Genomic DNA, 14,061 nt, shown 5'->3' with positions numbered 1-14,061 from the left:
TCAAGAACTAATATCTTAGTTGGAACTTGGACAGGTCAGAGCTAAGGCATGGGCTGACACATATAGCCCAAGTTTGAGGGTCTATAGTAGATCAGTAACCTGAATTTATCGTATACTTTCCCTGAATCAGAGGCCCTTCAAATAGTGTACCTCTACCATTTTAGCAGTCCAATTTCTTGTGACCTCATGAAAGAAATAGATTAGTCAGCTAAGAATATCCTACCAGGCCATCTTCCTAGAACTGGGTCTGACCAGGAAGCCTGGTGACAACCTTACAGGCTTAAGTCCAAGAGTCACTGCATCTTCTTGTAAGGGAAAGTGGGTTATTGAGTGCCCCAACTTGGCAGAAACAAAAACTAGAGCCATGGCAAACCTGGACTCACAAAATTCCACTCTGGAAATTTTGTTGCAAGCATTTTTTCTCAGGCACTTGAAAGAGCTTAGAAATTGTTGTTTGTTTTCTTTTATTTTTTTAAAATCCAAAGCACAAGACCTCTGAGAGAAGGGCCTGATTGTTCAGGCATTAGGTAATACTGATCTCCCTAACCCCAGGGCTTCTTAGTACTTAGTTTGATTACCAAGACAATCAAAAGGTCCAAATCACAGGTTGAAAAATCATCTCTGATCCAAACATCATCCTTTTGCCCCTACAAAGCCATTTCTACTTTTTCTCTGCCTTAGAAATCTGACTTCTACAGATTACGTTTATCAAGGTCTCTGTGCGCTCTGACTCCACCTGGATTTTACCAATAGGGAGCCCTGGTTGAGGATCAGAAGGATATAAGTGAATGAGGTTAAATCCTCCCCCCTCCCCCACCAACACACATCCTGCCAAACTTTCCCTGTGAGGTTACTATGGCTCTGTCTCTTTACTCAGGATCACTACCTTTCTTGAGCAGTCTCCTCCACACTAATCTCCTCCTGGGTCCTCCTTACTGCTCTCTGATCTTCCTCAACCCTATCCCCTCAAAAATGATGCTGAGTGGTTTTTATATAACAAGAAAGACTTATTTTTATAAGACAGATAAATGCATTGATGGAACAAAACATCTGTAGGGAACCTTATGAGTTTAATAACAGTTTTAAATGAGAACAAATATTAAAAAGTAGGCATGGCTCCAGCCTTAAGAGGACTGCCTCCCATCATGATTTCTCTCCAGAACATCTTGCAGGCTGGCCACTATGCTGAGAGATAATCACTTTCTATACCCAAACCTGCTTGTCCCCCCACAAGAAATATTTAAAATTACCTTTAGTAGCATGTCCCATTAGAGGAAATAATTACATGAGGTTATTAAAACACAGCTGGCCATCAGCTGTGACTATTGAACCACTGTGACTATCAAACAACAACAGTATCCTATATAGCTGAAGTCCCATCAGATAAACCATCAGCTCAGGGCCCACCTTAAAACTGTCTTTGACTTTACAGATGTAAAATATTTTACTTCTGCTTTTTGTTACAAGAGAGGTCTGTTAATCTACAAAAAGTTCTGACTAGTCTGTTTATAAGTTACAAAAAAAAACTATAAGAGTTATTAACAATTCAAATTGGCTAATTTGAGTGCACTCTGATTTTTATAAACAAATTGTCTTATGTGTATTTGCTTGTGTGCTTGTTTAATCTGTAAACAGCTGATTTATTTGAACTTGAAAAGATATTTTGTGTTCAGTTTGGATTTTTGGACTTTTAAGACGTTTGTCTATAATTTAAGTCAACTTAGAAATACACGTCACCAAAATTAAAGACATGCTTTAGCTCAGTGGCCTAAGTGCTTGCCTGGCAAGCATGTGGTAGTGAGTTCAATCCCTGGTACCTCAAAAAAAAAAAAAAAAAAAAAAACAACACTGAGATAAAGACATGCTTTGGCTGAAATTGCCAGCTAGTCAAGATAATGTCAAAAGTGGTTGTATGACTATAATACAATGGTCTGCATACAGTAACTTAAGAATCTTTCATTGGTCAAAATAATGTTTTGATTGTTATGGTTTTGTTCTCATACGTCATTAAAAATGTTAATATTGTTATATGGAGAACCTTTAGGTTAGGGGAGCTTTTGGACAGGACTTCCCTTGATAAATAAAAGAGGAGTTGACTGTAGAGAAAATCTTTTTCCAGGCTTTGTTCATTAAAGGGATCCCAGTAGTTCCTGTAACCTTTTGGGAGACATAAACACTGCCAAATGTATTATTGTAGTGTCATCATTAGAAAGTTTTCTATAAATAAAATAATAAGGTTTCTCATTAAAATATGATCTTTATACAAAACTAAATTATGAAATAAAAGTTTTCATGTGGCTATGACAATTCTTAGTTGCTAAACTCATGGTATATTAAATGTACTCAAGCTTTTCAGGTGCATAGGTCTTCTAAAATGTAAAACTGGGATTGCTTATAGTGATAAGCTTTTTTCTTTTAAATTTAGATGTTTGCTTTTATCTTGTACTCCATCTCTTTGTAATAAGGGGTATATTTCAAACCAACATGAGACATTTGTCAAAAAATAATTTTATATGTTATACATATGTTACTATACTTAGAGATGCTTAGGTATGAAACAGTCCTAATAGTTTTACAGATTTCTTTAAGACACTCTATTAAAGAAAAACAAATTGGGTGAGAGCTTCTTACACACAAGATAGAGATGACTGACTTAAAAAAGCTATCCTATACCAAAGAGGAGATTTAAATGTGCTATAAAAAGTCAATATGATCGTTGTGTGAAAATATTATGCATAACTTTTAATCTTGTTTTCTTTGTAAATTATAAACGTTATCTGTTAATATTCCACAGGGACTCAACTAGAATAATAATGGTTAGCAAAAGTTAACTATCTTCTAGCTATACTTTATATTTCAAAATACCCAATATCCAGATAAAATAATAATAATTTTCAGTGTTCCCACAACAATCTAATGTCACTGACCTCTTCTGGGTGTTCAAAAACTGAGGTTTGGAGACAAAGGTAGAAAGAGACTAACTTTGATAGATAGCAACAGGTTCATTTTAATTAATATATAGCCAAAAGATACATAAAACAATGTCCTAAAAATAAGTAGGTATAGGGAGAAGCTTCAATCACTAACCCTTTCTGGCAATTTCCAGATACACCAGTAATTGATCACTGTTATGGGTCATTAAGAAAAAATTACAATAATTTCTACAAAAACTTATAACTACTACACTACAACATTACTACCCACATACTCAGCTTTCTTTAAAAACACAACTACTAAAACAAATAGGGAAGAATATGGCTATCTCCACATACACAATTAGATGTTGATATCTTTACCTTATATTTTTAAAATATGGTTGCATCCATCTTAGATTTTTTTAAACCCTTTATCAAAAATTCATTGGCAAAAGGGCAAATCTGATGACCATGCCTGGGCTCAATCCCACAGAAGAACATTCAAACAGAAAGTGGGATGGGCCAACAGTTGATAACATGTGGTCCAGGGTATGCTTGTGTGTTATCAGAAAATGGAGCACAATTATGGCTCCTCTTCTGGAATATGTCACCATGGAGAAAAGAACATCCCAGCCCCGTGTGGCAGCCTGTTTCCATCTAGCTCTCCAGTGAGATCATGCTTCAGGATGACCCTAGAAGAAAGCCTAACACTGCAAGTACTGAGATCCATGCAGGCTACAAAACCTATGACATGGGGACAACTGAAGAAGACAGCCCAGGAGGCTCACATATTGTGATGCAACAAGGCCTTCCACACACTCCTGAAAATCTATCGTGACCATCATAGCCTGTGTGCTGATGTTGGGAACTACAAATTAGAAATTGACATACTTGTGAAATCCTGCTTCCTCTTGGTCAGTGAGGCTTTGATTCACACGACTGGATGAAATCTGAGGCAACCTTTCCTGTGACATTCTTCTTACCAGGAAATTGCTGAGCCCCAGAAGATGGGAACATAGAGAAGAGTGTGCCAAAGGAGGATCAGCACAGGGAAATTAGCACCCATGTGTAGGGGATGAATCTTAACTTGTTTCTTTTATGATGCTAAAGTTGCTCACTCAACCACTACTATGCTGTTTCAGGAAAAGCACTGTACTCCTTCCCCTGCACAGGCTGAAAAACAGCTAGATTGCGGTCCTGAGACATGGTTCCTAGAGAACCCTGATCATCCCAGAAAGCGCCTACTATAAAGTTTAAAATAAAATAAAGTAAAATTAAATGAAATAAAATTTTTAAAAAACCAATCTACTTGGTCAGCCTCATGAAGGCTCTTAGAAGGTTTATATTGGACTATTTTCTGACAGTTCTTGTGACTTTTTCGTTTTCTTTCCCCATGTATTCCATAACTCTGGGCAAGAGATCAGGGACTCACTTCAGGGGTCCCTGCTGTGTTGCAGTTATTTTAGAACTAATTTAAATAAAAAGATCGTCTTCAGTTTCTTCTGTATTTTGACCTAGCTAAATCCTACTTTTAACCCTGATTGAAGACTACAGGATTAACTAGTTATCTCAAAACCTGTCTTGATTTTACCTAGAGGGAAGAGATTTTTTAATATATAAAGTCATTATTATAACTGTTATAATACAGTTGATATGTTTTCAGCCAATGTTTTGATTCAGGATAATTTTGAACCAAGTTTTCCTCGTAACTTTAATACTGAATCTTGGCTTCTAATATCAAGCTAAGAATGTAATTACAGAACAAAACTTCATACAAAATCTAATTCTTTATCTTTTGCAAACTCAACAAGGCTAGTAGTATTATTATTAGAACTCTGAGAAATAATCTTTGTATTAGTTTGTCTTGTATTTTTACTTTGTTGATATTTCCTTTTTAATTTAACCACTGACTTATCAAAGAGAAATTGTCAAATGATCACATTTTCTATTATTTTGACTATCAATATGGATCTTTAAAATATCTGGATTGACTAATAGAACAAATTAATGGAATTAATCATAACATTTTCTGTCCTTTATTTTGTGAAGGGAGATATATCAACATTGTAAGAAGGAACAAATTCTTCTTACAGTGATGCCTCTTGAACTCTGGGTTCTCTGTTTCTGGAAGGAAACCATAAATGAGTTTAAAGTCCATCTGTAATAGAAGTGGTATTTGGAAAAGTATATTTTGATCTTATCAAAAACTATTCTGAATAAAAATATCCTAAAAGTGTCAAAATATTTATCCACCTTTTGCATGAGGAAGCACATTTAATCAGTTAAGATGATACAATTTATAGACAGTGATGACACTAAGGATCTTGGGATGGCATCCTGCATTTTCCAATTGTTGGCCAATTTCCTTCTCCTCCAAAGAAGGAAGAGGAGCTCAGGAGCTCCTAACTCTTTCTCACTCAACCACTACTCTCTGGTGAACTCAAACATGGCTTATGAGTGTTATTTAATGCTTGTATGTGCAGTGACTAAAACTTGAAAACTCCTAGTACAAGTTTTAAAACAAAGTAAAATGAAATGACATAAGATAAAAATAACTGATGTACTTGGTCAGCCTCACGAAGGTAGAAGATTGATATTAGACTAGATTTTAAGTACATTCTAAATCCCTCATTTTTCAGAAGGAAAAAAAGATGATGACATGGAGAGCTGGTGACTCGTCACTTCCACAGCCCTAGAACATCAAAGGCAAAGGAAGACTCTGAGGAAGTTAAAAGTGGTAAAAAAAAAATCAGAGGTGATGAGAAGAAGCAAGACTGAATCCAATCACAGTTTGCCACTTCCAAATTCCTGCTGACAGAAATCTCCGAAAGTATCTGAGCCTTTGTTGAAGAAGTGTCTGAAAGTATCTGTTTCTATTACCTTATTTTCTTGTTCCCATTATCTCATTCTTCAGAGTAAAGTATACTACATGTTTATCGATTAAGTAAAATAGTGCATAATGCATACCGGATGTGCTGTGAGTGGAAAAACTTTCTTTTACCATTCGAATATTTTCTGAACACCAGACTCTTACATATGACTGCATGAAAGGTACTGGGTAAAGAAAAACGGGTACTAATATATTTTTAAAAGACCCTTCGGTCTAGAAAATCTTTATTTTCAAAGCATTGGGTGGCGATGATTCAACATGGAACTCAAAAACCAGAGATGGAATACAGGTAGGAGTTTCCTATTCAAGCAAAATATAGACCAATATTTTATACATACATATTAAAGTGTACGTATAGTGTAGAGAGTGCACTCATTAACTGCTCTTCTCTCTTTTGACTCATCATCAGCATTGAGTACCTTCCTGTATGCTACTGAAATGAGTTCTGTCTGCCCGCCTCAGAGTTCTCCCTGAAGCCTGAGAACCGGCTTCTACTTCAGAAGTTGAGTCATTGCCTTTTTTTAAAAGATCATTTCTGCCAACCTGTTTCTTCATCCAATTTCAGCAAAAGAAGATACACAAAGTCAGAGTGTTCCATGTGAGGAATATACTAATTTCCCTGATTCAGATAAAATGCCACTGTACGTTTAAGGTCAACCTCAAAGAAGCACTTGGTTTTCAAAAGTCATATAGTCCAAGAAAATTAGTATAAGGTTCAAAATAAAAGAAAAAGCTAACCAACATTTCAACATCCTTCACAGCTGAATTTAATTTAATTTCTGATTTGCAGAGGAAGTAGTGATTCATCTCAGTTCATGGTGGCCCCCAGAGTGCTAATTTTTTTTTTTTTGCTTTACTTAATCACAAATGCCTGAGAGATAGGGGGTAATGTTGTAGAAATTGTATTCATTACTTGTGACTCTATCAGCTAACATATATGACTTTTTTCCATATGTGACTTTTGAATAATTTATTAGATTATAAATTGAAAGAAAATCTAATTTTCATTAAATATTATACATTCTCACAGAATTAACAGAGACATTAACAATGAAATTTGACATGACAAGAACTAAAAAGTCATTTTTGGTGAATATAAGAGTTTAAACAATGTAAAAAGGGAATTTCTATGTGGAATATGGAACTTAGTACAGATTCGTGGAAAAGAAGGAAGCACCAAATACTTTTTGTCTGTTCCTGAAGCTATGGTTGGACCAGGTTTCAGCTGTACTTGCACAGGCACAATCCAACCTTGCTTACAGTATGACGGACACCTCACGGGGAGGCATGGCAAGGATGGGCCTGGGGGCTACTTGGTATTCACACATAGGTAACCGGCAAATGTAGCAGAACAAACCCCAGTGAAACATACTTGATAAATGAAGGATGGGGCAGATAGAAATGCTTCCTTCTTTAAGACTTTAGATGGCAATTCTGACACACATTTGTTAAGCCTCCTCAATCTTGTTGGTAGGAGCATCAGTTAACTACAGAAATCATTAATGCCTCTTCTGACTGGTTCTCTCTGCTTGTCGGCTTGACGTCTTGTATTAGTTGTCTCAGGCCATTTTGTGTTGTAACAGACTGCTACAGGCCAGGTAATTTTTAAAGAAAGGGAATTTATTCCTCACAGTTCTGGAAACTAGAAAATCCAGTATCAAGGTGCTAGTACCTGGAAAGAGCAAGAAAACCAGAGATCAAAAGGCAACTGAATTGTCTTTTATAACAAGGTCACTCTTGAAGTAACTAACTCAGTGCCGCTGAAATGCCATTAACTCATATTTGAGGCAGGGTTCTCATGAAATTATCACCTCCTATTGGGCCCCACCTCCTATCACTATTGTGTAGGGGTTTAAATTTCCAGCACATGAATCTGGAGTAGCATCAGACCATAGAATTATCTATCATCATTTATCAAATTTAAAACTTCATGGCTTTAAAAAACAAATTATTTTTTGCAGTTTCTCCAGTCAACAATTCAGAAGTACCATAGCAATGTTTCTGGCCCAGGGTCTTCCATGAAGACACAGTCCAAATATTAGGCTTGGTGGGGGCTGGAGGAGCCATTCTGTACTCATTTATGTATTGTGAGGAGGAGCCCCGAGTTTCTCACCACATGGGCTATTACCCATCATATGTCATCTGGCTTTCAGCAGCATTAGTGATCCAAGAGAGAGGGCAGGGGACAGTGTGAGCAGGAAGCCACAGTGCCTCCCACTAATTTCAAAAGGTTCACTTCTCTATGTTAGTGACAGATCAAACCAGGTACAGGACGGGGACAAACACATAGAAGTGTGAGTTCTAGGATCTGGGAACTCTGGAGCATTTTGGCAGTTGGCTACATTTCTTTAGTGCCTCCTTCAGAATCCCTGGGCTCACTTCCAAAAAATCTACTTGCTTCCCTCTCCCAAAATCATATCCAAACTGATGGTATTTGGAGGTGGAGCCTTTAGAAAGTAATTAACTCAGGAGGGTGGAGCCCACATAATGAAATTAGTGTCTTTACAAGAAAAGACATCTAAGGACTTGCTTTCTATCTTTTGCCCCACTCTGTAGGGTACACTGAGGAGTCAAACATCTCTAAATCTGGAAGACAGCATCATGAGAAGCTCAGCTTCACCTTCATTTTGACCTTCTCGGACTGCAGAGCTGTGAGGAATACATTTCTGTTCTTCAAGCCATTAATCTGTGTTATTACGGCTCTATCAGTGCAACTGAGTAAGATGCTTTGCTCTTGGGTTGAAATTTGCTAAAACAGTGAATGTTTTTTCCTCTCTGTAATTGTTTTAATGAGGTAGATGTGAATGTGTATGTGCTGACATGGAAAGAGTTTTCATTATAATTTTAAAAGTAAAAAGCAGAATGCAGATCAGTTCTAGTATATACATATAAAATATATATATATATATATATATATATAAAGGAAAGACTAAAATAGAAACTAATAATTGTTAACAGCAATGATTTTGAATGAGAAGGAAATGAGAAAAGATTTTCTAATTTTATTTCACCATTCTTAGTACTATTTAAATTTTGGAATGACATTTAGATGCTTCTTTTAAAAACAACTTGATTTGTGGGGGATGGTGAGACTATAAGCAATTATTAATTTTTTGTAAAATGTTCTGCATGAAAAGTTTCATAGTGTTTTTAAAAATAGCAACTTCACCAATCAAGGAGGCTCATCTTTCAGTAACTATTGAAGATGTTAACAAAAAAAATAAATAAATAAATAAAAAAAGTCTAGGGTAAAGCAGTAGAAAGGAACTTCTGTGCAATCTCTCCAGGCAGTGAGCTGTGGTATCAACACAGTTATTTCCCAGAAAAGAAGTGGAGAGCTATACTGAACTATAGGGGTCTGTGCCCAGGGAACAGTACAGTTCTGGGGAGTCATTGTGCTAATTGGACGTCTGTTCTGTGAACATTACATTGAAACTGGGAGTCCAAGAAGAGTCACCTGGAATCACGCCCAAGAACCTTGCTCTCGTCCTCTATAACTGTATATATTTCAAATTAACATAAAGTCCCTCAATGGTATGATACTTAGATTATTTGTGTTTTGATTTAAAAAGAAAGAAAGCAATTTACAACTGGTTCCTATTGTTTTCTCAGAAGAGAGCAGGTAAAAAGTCTGGGAAATGGCCAGTGACACATATAGGAAAGCAGGTGATAAGGTGAGAAATGTCTGCCTGCATCCTGGCAGTCTTTCGTTTGGTCAGCCCAGTTAAGAGACCTGGAAATGGAAGCCAAGTCACCAGAAAATTCTTACAATCTGGGCTATGCGGCATTCACATTGCCAATATTGTGAGGTTGCTGTGGACAGTTGCCACCAGGTGGCACCAAACTGCAGCTGGGACCAGGATGGATTTAGTTACAACATGTCCTGGTACCTGTTGCCAAGTCAATGCATAGATCCAAGAAGAAGGCCTTTGACTTTAAGCAATGCCACCTATATTTCAAACAAAGCTTTTCAAAAACCACCTATGTGGTTATGGTAAGATTTTGTGTTCAGAAGTAACAGATGTTTGATACAGCCAAATGATCTCTCAATAATGCTAATTTAGGTTAAAAGTGAATAAAATTCATATTAATCTATTGCATTTTAGTTTATTAGAATTAAGTTGTAATTAGACTATTACTATAGGGACTGGAGGAAAGAAACCAATAAACTAATAATACTTACCAAAATCTGTTTTTTCAGGAGGAAAAAGTGGTTTTTTAGACAGTAAATATCTTTCCTAATTATTGGAACATTTCTTGGTAAGCAAATTAATTTCTTTTGTTCATTTTTCCCATAAATATTCCTGAGGAAGGGGTCTGTCTGAGATTCAATCTTGGTGTTCCGAGAGGTCTGGGTCATGACTACATTTTCATTCTGATATATGAGGACACCCACAAGGTTCACTGTTACAGTCATTGCTGAGTCTCAGCACATCTGAGATGTTCCACTAGTTGCTATATTGGTTGATACGTGTTATCCAGATCATATTCCAGTCCTCCCAACATAATTTAAAGTGTTCTCTCCTCTCTTAGGTTACTTTCCTTTTGGATGTAAAAAGCTTTGTTAATATGATAAAAGTTCAAAATATGAGACGAATACAGGAAAAAGATTTTCATAAACTGCCTCACAGGTTTCACAAGCCTTATTCACATAAAAAAATCATGTATCTACTATACATGTCTAAATGCTTCTCTGAGAGAAGGCATGTCTACTTAGCACTGACGTGTATGGCAGGATTTTCATCTTTGCCCTCAATGGTGGATGTGTAGTCTAGTCTGTCAATTTATAAGCACATACAGTATAGTCAATATAGGCATTAGGGTGTGGAGCTCATGCCTATAATCTCAGCACTGGAACCGAGGTGAGGCAGGCAGGCAAGCTTGCACCCTCCTAAGTAACTTAGTGATTTAGTGAGATCTTGTTTCAAAATTTTACAAAACATGGCTGAGAATATAGTTCAGTGTTTAGTCCCCAGTACTTCCCACCCCACGCACCCACCAAAAAACCCCCAGAAAGGTCTGTAACTACCAGTTTAAATTCCATGCAAACCCACTTCCTTCTGTTCATTTACATTTATTTTAATCAAATCAGACCAATGGGTAGATATTAATAACATACACACACATATATGTTTTCTCGGCTTTCTCTTCTGTAGTGAAAGGTCTTGAACCAGAGAGAAAAGGGTTTTTCCTCTTTTTCTAGCTCGGTCACTCTGTCGGATAGGAGAGGCATCGCATTTTTTAAATGTAAAATCACAGGTGTTTCACTCTTGACCTAATTGACTATTTTCACTAGCACCAGAAAAAATCACAAAACTCCTCTTTTCCAATTTGTGACTTTGTCATTCCTGAAATAAAAGGAGATAAACATTATTTATGTGAGTCCCCTTATTGCTCATGATTTAAAGCTGTTGTTTGGAAAATCTTTCAAGAGATTCTGGGCTCTTGCAGGGTGTGTAGCTCACTGACTGCCACCGTCCACTGAAAATGCTTTCTTGGACATACAGAGCAAAATAGGTACATACTGGTTTTAGCTAGGAAATAAAAAAAATTGGAAATTTGACTTGTAGAAGCAAAATAAGGGTAAAAGGTAACATTTCATAATGCTTCTCCTTGAGGGAGAGTCAGTGCTGTAGTTAAATCTGAAGTTTCCAGAGTGTAGGTCAGCTGGCCACTGAGTCAGATGGGAAAGAATGAGGAAGCTCTGCACTCTGGTTGTGACTAGAGAGATTTGAGGCTTCACAAGGAAAGTCTGGATAGTAGGAAACCCAAAGGCCAGAAATGAAGAAGAGAGATTGAGAAAAATTTATTGTGACTTTAGAGTGAAACACCATGCATCAGACAATGCAAGTTCTCCCTTAGCGTCATCTGCAAAGTCTTTAGTAAATTTACATTGTTTGCCTGTGTCTTATAGAAAAAGAATTCCTACTGGGAAAAACTAAAGACATATAGAATTCAGCTTTAAGGTTAGTTTAAATGAAAAGCAGCTACCTATATTAGAAGAGATGACAGATGAGATGAGATTTTCAATAATCTAATTTTCACACTGGGACATCACTTTGTTATCCTAAACCCAACATCTCCTAATTTTCATGAATAGAACAGAAGCCGAGACATCTTAACAGTATACTTAAAATGATGATTCTACTTAGTGTGGCGGTATTTGGCAGGGTGCAAAGATTTGAAGACAAGAAGATTAACTAAGGTGCTTGGAGTACCTTATGTCCCTAGAATTATACAAAAACCAGTGATTTTTTTATACAGGTTGGTTTGGTTTGAATTGCTGTCACTGAAAGAGGACAGTTCTGGTTATCATCAGAAATGAGTCCACACAAGACCTGCAGGATGCAAGAACACACACCAGAAAAGAATCTGCTAACTGAGGCCACTTACCAACCTATCTGCATGGGTCCCCTTAGCAGCTGAATACAGCTTCAGTGTTAAACTTATGCCCAGAGAAAGAAATATGGGGACTTTTCTCTGAGAGAAATTTCCTCTCAAACTTGACCTATATACATTAGTTATTGAGAAGTTAGTCAGCTGCAGCCTGGAACACGGAAGACGAGAACATGAGAGGAAAAAGGCTGTTTTGTTTTATTTTGTTTTGATTGAGAAGTAACTGGGATGAAGACAAAGACATGGGTATTCTGCAAGCCTTGCTTCTGAACAGTTCTGTTCTCTCCCAGTTGTCCATGTTTTAAGTAAAGTTTCCCACTCAACTGTCCACACTTGCCACTCATGACTATCTGAGGTCACTTCATGTTGGACCTTAGAAACCAAACATTTCTTATTCATATGTCCCTGAGGATTTCTCAGGAGCTCTTCTCCCCTCCTGCATATATTTTGTTCACTTGGCCCAAGGACACCATATGCTGGTTTTTCCCCTCACTAATTAGATGGATTTTTTTCTACTCCTTTGATTTTTCTCTGGTTTTCCTCTTCATCTTTTAACATTGATCACCTGAAGCCTCCATGTAGGACTCTTCTACTCATGATATTTGTTATTTCTCATCTTAGCTCAGAGCTTTTAAGTACCATCTATATGCAAATTCTTCCCAAATCATTATGTCTGAGTTGGACCTTGGTCCTTCATTCTCAGGTGTGTTATACATACATAACCTCCTCCTTGATGACCCTACTTAGATATCTAATATACATTTGTACTGCAGCATATCACAAACTGAACTCCAGATCTTCCTCTTTAAACCTCAGTTTCCTCATCCCAGGGGCTTCCTCCTCTCAGCAAATGATGGTACAAATCCAGTCGCCTACCCAAAATGCTTCAAGGTCATCCTTAAATCCCTTTTCTCTAAGACCTCATATCACTCCATCAGTCAGTCATGCCCATTTAACTGCAAATTCCTGGGTGTACCCCACCCAAACTGCTCTGGTCATTGAAATCTAGAATCTGAAGTAGCCTCCTCCCTAAACCCTTTTCTGTATCCCTGCCTCCATGGTTGATTCTTGTCTAGCAACTAGAAGGATTCTTCTGGAAACAAAGTGAAAATTACATTGTTCCCCTGCTCAGAACGATCTAATGCCTCCCAATAGTCCTCACAGTAAAACCCAAGTCCTTTGTGACCTGTTCATTGTTACTCTTCTGGCCTCATCCTCGCTTCCCTTCTTTGGCATCTCCTTTCCAAGGCCTTGCTCTCACTGTTTACTCTGCCTGGCCCATTTAACCCCAGAAATCCACATACCCTTACCTTTACGTATCTTGGCTTGAACATCACCCTCTCGGTGGAGCCCGCTCTGATCACCAAATCCCACACCCCTGCACCTTCTCAGTTTTGTCTTTCTGCTTATCAGTTATAACCATCTGACATGGTCTGTTTCACTTGCTTGTTACTATTCTGTCACTCTCTGGCTACGCTTGTGCTCCATCAGGGCAGGAAATTTTGTTTTATTTACTTTTAGTCACATCTAGAGAAATGTCTGCCACATACAGGGCAGTCGGTAGAGGCATCCAGGTTTTATTGTTCATTTTCAAGACATTAAATTATTAAAAATAAATAAAGTTAACACAGGAAAAACAAAAATACAGTGAGAACTAAGTTTTCCAAAACATGTAAACAAAAAATGTAAAGATCTAAGTACTACAAAGATTTGGAGTCAAATCACATTCAGAGTGTACAAAAGTCAAAGCAAACTTTTTAAACATTGTGAATAGATACAGGAGTCTGAACTTTTTAGAACTTGAAGCTAGATGACAAACTTTTGTTATTATATATCTGCTACAAATCTTTAGATTATAAG

The sequence above is a fragment of the Cavia porcellus genome, unplaced genomic scaffold (assembly GCF_034190915.1).
Source record: "Cavia porcellus strain 051 isolate PalLab524CR breed Dunkin Hartley unplaced genomic scaffold, mCavPor4.1 scaffold_14, whole genome shotgun sequence".
Classification (NCBI taxonomy): domain Eukaryota; kingdom Metazoa; phylum Chordata; class Mammalia; order Rodentia; family Caviidae; genus Cavia; species Cavia porcellus.
The sequence above is the reverse complement of the archived record's forward strand: the minus strand, read 5'-3'. Positions refer to the sequence as shown.